This window comes from Myotis yumanensis, unplaced genomic scaffold, assembly GCF_028538775.1.
Source record: "Myotis yumanensis isolate MYYU_CA2020_CCGP unplaced genomic scaffold, mMyoYum1.0.hap1 SCAF_1, whole genome shotgun sequence".
NCBI lineage: Eukaryota > Metazoa > Chordata > Mammalia > Chiroptera > Vespertilionidae > Myotis > Myotis yumanensis.
This window is the reverse complement of record NW_027223752.1, coordinates 87,273,560-87,281,658: the sequence shown is the minus strand read 5'-3', so window position 1 is coordinate 87,281,658 and position 8,099 is coordinate 87,273,560. Positions and strand designations below refer to the sequence as shown.

Genomic DNA, 8,099 nt, shown 5'->3' with positions numbered 1-8,099 from the left:
CGTGTTCATGGATTGGTAGAATCAACATCATTAAAATGCCCATACTACACAAAGCAATCTATAGATTTAATGCAATCCCCATTAAAATACCAACAGCATATTTGATAGACCTAGAAAGAACTCTCCAAAAATTCATCTAGAATAAAAAAAGACCCGAATAAAAAAAAAGACCAGAATAGCCACAGCAATCTTGAGAAAGAAGAACAAAGTTGGAGGGATCACAATACTAGATACCAAGTTATATTACAAAGCCACTATTCATCAACAAATCAACAAAAGACGAGTGCTGGTGGGGATGTTGAGAGAAAAGAACCTTCGTGCTTTGCTGGAAGGAATGCAGACTGGTGCAGCCACTGTGGAAAACAGTATGGAGTTTCCTCAAAAAATTAAAAGTAAAACTCCCATTTGACCCAGTAAACCCACTTATAGGAATACATCCCAAGAAATCAGAAACACTGATCAGAAAGAATATATGCACCCCTATGTTCATAGAAGCACAATTTACAATAGCTAAGATTTGGAAATAGCCTAGTGCCTATCAGCAGATGAGTGCATTAAAAATCAGTGGTACATATACACAATGGAATTCTACACTGCTGTAAAAAAAAAGAACTCTTACTATTTGCAACAGCATAGATGCGCACTGACCACCAGGGGCAGACGCTCAACACAGGAGCTGCCCCCTGGTGGTCAGTGAGCTCCCACAGTCAACCTCCCATGGCTGGCCAACTGCCCGCGGTCCCTCCTGGCAGCCGGCCGCGCCCCCGTCGGCCTCTGGTGGTAAACCATTCATAGACAACCTGCTTCTGGGTCAGGGTTTCTTATGTAGCAGAGCAACTCCCTTGCTGCGATCTATTGAAAGTCAGCCCTCAACACAAGGGTTTGTCTCACTCCTGTCTCTCCCTTCCCTAAGGACCACGTGCCTGCCGCAATTGAGGAGGGGGAGAGGTGGGGAACTGCATGGTGGTGGGGCGCCAACGGCAGCATCAGTGTCTGTTCCTTCCTACAGGCCCCAGGCTGGGATGGGGAACCAGGGGTGGAAGGCAGTAGGTGCAGTTCTTTTCCCAGGGGGGCCAAGGGCCAGCTCCCTCCTCGGGGCTGGTGGCCAACCTCCTGTGGTACCTCCCCCCGTCCTTCCGGCCCCAGCTGGCAGGCCCTGATCAGCCCAGCACTGATCGCTGGCCAGGCCTAGGGACCCCACCTGTGCATGAATTCATGCACTGGGACTCTAGTAAAGAATAAAATAAAAGATGTTTCATCATTACACAAATTTCCTGTACCAGGTATATTGGAAACTACATCTGGAGGCTTGAGCTAAATCTATGGGTTTTTTTTTAATAACTGACTAGAGGCCCAGTGCAGAAATTTGTACACCGGTAGTGTCCCTAGGCCTGGCTGGCAATCAGGGCCAATCTGTGGGGTGACCTGTGGGGTAATAGGGGGGCCTCTGCTGGCACCCGCCTCGTGCCGCCCACTCGCTGGCCCTGCCCCCTTCTGCTGCCGCTGGTGGCCTCCCTCTGCAGGGCTGTGGGGTGACCGGCGTGGCGATCGGCATGTCCCCACTGGCACCCACCTTGGCTGACCTGGGTCCTGCGGCTGGGGGCAGCTCTTGCGTTGAGCATCTGCTAGGCCCCTGTGCAGCTGTCACTCCCCACCCCTCACTGGCTCCTGTTCCCATTCAAGTTTTGGACTTGGTTTCTCCGACTCAGCCCCAAACCCCTCTCTGCTGCATCCTTGGAAACCCGAGGCCACCCCTTGACCTCAGGCAGGCATGCCTGGCCTGTCCTCCCGTAATGGTGCTACCCACTCTCCTGGAGTAGTTAGTGAAACTTAACAAATAAAAAGAAGCAGCTCTGAAGATTATAAATTGTGCACTGAGAATGCCACAGGCTGCAGAGGGCTGCACAGTTCAAGGCTCTTGGATCACATGTAGCAGCCTCCCATGACAACCGGTCCCTCCTGGCTCCCGTCCTGACCACCTCCACCCAGGGCTCAGGCCAAACCCTGGGAGCTTCCTGATGGCTCTCACCTCATACCTCACTTTCTAGTCCAGGCCACCAGTGCCTGCAGCAAGTTAACCTAGCGGTTGGAGCATCTGCCCCCCGGTGGTCAGTGTATGTTAAAGCAACTGGTCAAGCAGTCGAACCCCCAGGGGAACTACGGTGGAGGGGACAGTGTGAATATTTGGCTTTTGTTATATAGGATAATATGTTGAATAACTCTTTGAAGTCCTAGACAAGCCCCAGTAAGGGACTCCTAGTGCTCTATATTAAGTCAACGCTCTCTATAACAGACACTTAATTATTCAAAGGCAACTCCTGGTATGCTGTTATGCCCAGTAGAAATTACATGCTGTCTCATCAGACATCAAGTGGCTTTCTTACCAGAGCACAGTTTATTATCATATCTTTCAAGCTACGAGATCCAATACTCATATTGGCACTTCCTCAAATAATTGAAATGGTGCATTCAGGAAAGAGCTCAAACAGGTTTAGAGTGCACAAATGAGTTTACAAGAATAGATGCTTAGATTCCTTTATCACCTATGACTGTTGCACCAAATTCTCTCCCTCAACTCATACTATGGCCTTGAGTGGGGAGGGTTGTTTCCATATAACCAAGTGAAGAATAAGGAAAAATTCTAAGCCTCCACAGATGTGGAGGAAATAACAATCCTATATAATAAAAGAGAAAGATGCAAATTAAACATCCCTCTGCTACGCTCAAGCCACACCCACCAGCCAATCAGGAGCACATATGCAAATTAACTCAACTAAGATGGTGGCAGCCACAGAGCTGGAGCAAGCAGGAGGCTTGGGTTGCCCCCAGCAATGGAAGAAGCCAAGCTTCCTCCCTACCCTGGCAGGCCCTTGGCTCCGCTCAAGGCTACAAAGTTTCAATTATAGAAGATAAATAAATCCCAGAAAAAAAGAAAAAGAAAAAAAGGAGAGGCTTGGAGCTTGGGTCACTGGGGGGCTTGGATAGGCTGAAAACGGCTATCAGCCCCTCTGCCAGGCTGGCCAGGCACCCCAGCGGGACGCCTACACCCTGAAGGGGCTGTGGCCAGCCTGCAAACAGCCATCAGCCACTTACCCAGGCTTGCCAGGTACCCCAACAGGACCCCCCTCCCTGATCTGAGACACCCTTCAGGGAAAACCAGCCAGCCCCCACCCATGCACCAGGCCTCTATCCTATATAATAAAAGGGTAATATGCAAATTTACCCTAACAGCAGAACAACTGGGAATGACTGGTCACTACGACACACACTGACCACCAGGGGGCAGACACTCAATGCAGGAGCTGCCCCCCTGTTGGTCAATGCACTCCCACAGGGGGAGCTCTGCTCAGCCACAAGCCAGGCTGACAGCTGCCAGCACAGTGGTGGTGGTGGGAGCCTCTCCCGCCTCCTCAGCAGTGCTAAGGATGTCCGACTGCAGCTTAGGCCTCTTCCCCGCTGGCAAGTGGACATCCCCCGAGCACTCCCAGGCTGCCAGAGGGATGTCTGATTGCCAGCTTAGGCCCAATCCCCCGGGGAGTGGGCCTAAGCCAGCAGGTGGTCATCCCCCAAGGGGTCCTAGACTGCGAGAGGGCACAGGCTGGGCTGAGGGACCCCCCTGAGTGCACAAATTTTTGTGCACCGGGCCTCTAGTTATAATATAAACAGAAATAATGAATATAATTATATTATAAACTATTTGCCAGGTGCACAAAATTCATGCCTGGAGGGAGGGGGGTTCCCTCAGCCCCAGCCTGCACCTTCTCCAGTCGGGAAACCCTTGGGGGATGTCTGACTGCCTGCCTAATTGCCCCTAACCCCTCTGCCTGCCTGCCTGATCACCCCTAACTGCCTCTGCCTGCCTGCTTGCTTGATTTCTCCTAACTGCCCTCCCCTGCTGGCCTGATCTTGCCCCCAATGGGCCTCCTTTGCCAGCCTGATCTTGCCCCCAACTGCTCTCCTCTGCTGGCCAATTTGGTTCTGATTGGTCAGTTTCTATGCCAGTCAGCATCTCTGGGCCTATCAATTGGGCCTGATCAGAAAGGCGGGGCTGATTAGCAACCTCGATGTCGGCCTGGAGAGAAACGGAAACGTGGCTGCTGGCCCTGCCAGGAGAGAAAGAGAGACGCAAGTGCTGATCAACAGCTGCCACACAGGCTATGAATCAGACCCTGCTTCTCTCTTCAGGCCTCTCTCTGGGCCTGATTCGCAGCCCCTTCATCAGTCAGTGCTGGGTCGCCTCAGCAACCCAGTGCTGACTGTAGGACTGACTTCTGGTTGGTTGAACCTCCAGTCATGACGGATCCAGGGTTTTTATATATTAGGATAACATATAAACCCTGCATAGAGTGAAAAAGAACTAGTATCAGTAAACTTGGAAAAAAATGTTTTGACCATCTTTGTTTATGACAAAAGAAAAAAAGTACTCTATTTACTTTAGTTAATATTGTACTTTACTTATTAAATTTGATTTTCACAAAGGTATGGGTAAGCAATTCTGAGATTATTTTATGTATACTGTAGGGCTGAGCACATAAGTAAATATAATATGCATATTAAGATGTGAGTTCTCACACTCACAAAAAGAAGTTCCAAAAGAAAAAGGAGAAAAACTAGAATGAATCCTGTGGTGTGGTATTAAAATTAGAGCTATTAATATGAATTAATGGTTTTATACACAAACACACAGAGAAACACACATAAAAAGATAGGTAGACATAGCTATCTCACTTTCAGAGTGTGTGTGTGTGTGTGTGTAATAATAAATATATTAAAAAGCTTTTAATTAGAATTTTGATTGCTAAATAGAGAAAATGTGGAAATAGAAAATTGAATCAATTCCTAAGGCCAATGTAGTCCCTAAAGGAGTTGGATCCTAGGTCAAACTGGATGAAATTCTACATAAGACAAACCCACATTTTCAGTTTCTATTCTTTAACATTGTAACACTTTTAGATCACAGAAGCCTTTGCAGTAGGATAGAGAAAACAAGTGAAATATATAGATTATTAGCAATAACTTGCTTCCTCTGCAGCTATTTAAAACTGATAAACTTAGGCAAAATTGTCCACCCAGTACAGTTAACTTTACCATAGTTCACTATAATAAGAGTTTGTAATAAAGGTAAAATTATTTATTTCTCCTTTGCATTATCATTTGGAATTGTATGATCTTTGGACAGTTTATGAGAAGTGTTTGCTTTGTGGGCAGTTTGTTATCCTGCATATACTAATTACTTATATTATCTGGCATTTTTAGGTGATTATTTTAAAGTCACCTAGAGTACATCAGTACATCAGCACACTCTTCCAGGCTACATTCAGTTATTGCTGACTTTGGTAGTTCATGTAAGGAATGGGATAATGGGTTTAAAAAATAGCATTGCATAGCTAATTGCCTCTGTCAAAGCCTTTCTCTTTTTCTATTTGCTTTGCCTGATTTATTCTTTTTATTTTATTCTGATATGCTAATTTGTTAAATTGTTGTTAAAGACTATTAGCTCTAGGGTCAAATAGATGATTTGAATCCAAGGTTACTCACTGATTTGATGTTCTAAGTTATATTGAAGGAATGAATTATTTCTATTATTGTTAATAACCAATGTGAACAGGGAGAAATGATATTATATTCTTAATATAATCTTAATATAATAAATAAGAGATAATAGTTACCTAAATTTACTGTATGCCAGATAGTTTGATAACAATTTTAATATAAAATTTCCAAAACAATCTTCAAAACAACTATAAACAAAGTACTCTCACAAACATTTAACAAAGGAAACTAATTGTTAGAAACTGAAGTAACTTAATATCACATTGAGTCTTGAAACTGTAATGGAGTGTGGTTCTCAGAGTTGATAAGGTATTTCCAAATTTATTAAATTATTCATGCATTCATTTATTCATTCAGAAAGAGTTTTGTTTCAGAACCTGTGCTAATAACCCCAATAAAATCTGCAACAATGCAAAAATAACATTGTGAATTTGTGTAAATAAGAACATATAAATAAAAACTGTACATGGATATCTTTTTTTCATTCTTCATATTAAAAAAATACCCAGAGGCTAAAGTAAAGCCTTTTTTTTTGTTTTTCAGTTTCAATGAAAAGCATTACATAATTCCTTAAGAAAAATCAAATCAGAATATTTATTTTTTATCCAGCTACTTTTTTGAATTCAATTATCAGTTCTAGTAGTATTTTGGTGGAATTTTTAGTGTTGTCTATACACAATATCATGACATGATACTGTATATTTTACTACTTCTTTTCCAATTTGGATGCTTTTTGTTCTTCTTCTTGACTGATCACTGTGGCTAGGACTTCCAGTACTGTGTTGAATAAGAGTGGTGAAAGTGGACATCCCGGTCTTGTTCCTGATCTTAAGGGACACACTGGTAGTTTTTCTCCATTAAGCATGATGTTGGCTGTGGTTTGTCATATATGGACTTTATTGTGTTGAGGTATATTCCCTCTATTCCCACTTTGATGATAGTTTTTATCATAAATGGGTGCTGGATTTTATAAAATGCTTTTTCTGCACCTATTGAAAGGAAGCCATCAACAAAATGAAAAGACAACCTACTGAATGGGATAACATATTCGCCAACGATACATCTGATAAGGTGTTAGTTAATATACAAAATTTATGAATTATTTATACAACTCAACACCAAAAAACACACACACACACAACACACCCAAACAATCCAATTTAAAAATGGGCAAAGGACCTGAGTAGATACTTCTCCAAAGAGGATGCCATTAAACATATGAAAAAATGCTGGACATCACTAATCATCAGAGAAATGAAAATTAAAACCACAATGAGATTATCATCTGCTAGAAAGGCTATCATAATTAAATCAACAAACAGTAAGTATTGTTGAGGATGTGGAGAAAAGGTAACTCTCATGCACTGATGGTGGGAATGCAGACTGGTGTACCCACTGTAAAAAGCAGTATGGAGTTACCTCAAAAATTTAAAAATGGAAGTGTCTTATGACTCAGCTATTCCACTTCTGCAAATATATATGAAGAAACTTGAAACATTAATTTGAAAGACTATATGCACCCCTATTCTTATTGCTGTGTTATTTACAATAGCCAAGACTTGGAAGCAGCCCAAGTGCCCATCAGTAGATGAATGGATAAAAAGGCTGTGGTAAATTTACACAATGGAATGCTGCTCAGCCATATAAAATAAGGAAATCTTACCTTATGCAACAGCATGGATAGACCTGGAGAGTATTATGCTATGTAAAATAATACAGTCATAGAAAGACAAATACCACATGATTTTACTTATATGTGGAATTTAATGAGCATAATATACTAACAAATAAAATAAAAACAGACACATAGATAGAGAACAGACTGACAGCTGTCAGAGGGGAAGGGGGTTGCAGGGCTGGGTGAAAAGGAGAAGGGATTAAGCAAAAAATAATAATAGACACATATAGAAGTATGGTGATTAACAGAGAGAAATGGGGATGCAGGTGGTAGAAGAAGGTGAGTGTGGATAAATGGTGATCAATGGAGACTTGACTTGTGTTGGCAAACACATACAACACACACACACACACACACACACACACACACACACAGAGAAAGAAAAATAAATGAAGTAAGAACTGCAGAATGTTGATAATTGTTGAATCTGGAGAATGGATATATGGAGATCCATTTTATATATATCATAGACCCTCTTCAGATGATGGCAATTTTAATCTATCCCATAAGCATAGCCATGAAAATCTATTTGGAGAAAATGTAGTAGTCAAATGGGAAAGCCTTAATCTCTCTTAATTTAAGGCCTTTTGGTGGACTCATACTTCACTCCAACTTAAAAGAAATTTTTCCCAAAGCCCTATCTTACCTATATTTAAAATAAATATGTCTCTCCTCTATGTAAGTGAAGGTTTGTTACATAGGAGGCCCTTCAATAATGTCTCTCCAATTTTTATAAATTTCCTATCATGCCCCTAACCTAAGGGCTGGAGGCCAGATTGAGGTGCAAACTCTCCTCCAACCCCTTAACAACAATTTCCCATACACTAGGCAGCTGCCTATTTAATATGAGAGCATAAACTTTCACCAC

The 8,099-nt window shown here is 42.6% G+C and overlaps 1 pseudogene; it reads right to left on the bottom strand.

Annotated features, from left to right (window-relative positions):
- Positions 1-7,667: 7,667 nt before the first annotated feature.
- LOC139001412 (small nucleolar RNA SNORA29) lies at positions 7,668-7,790 on the bottom strand (annotated as a pseudogene).
- Between the last annotated feature and the right edge of the window lie 309 nt (positions 7,791-8,099).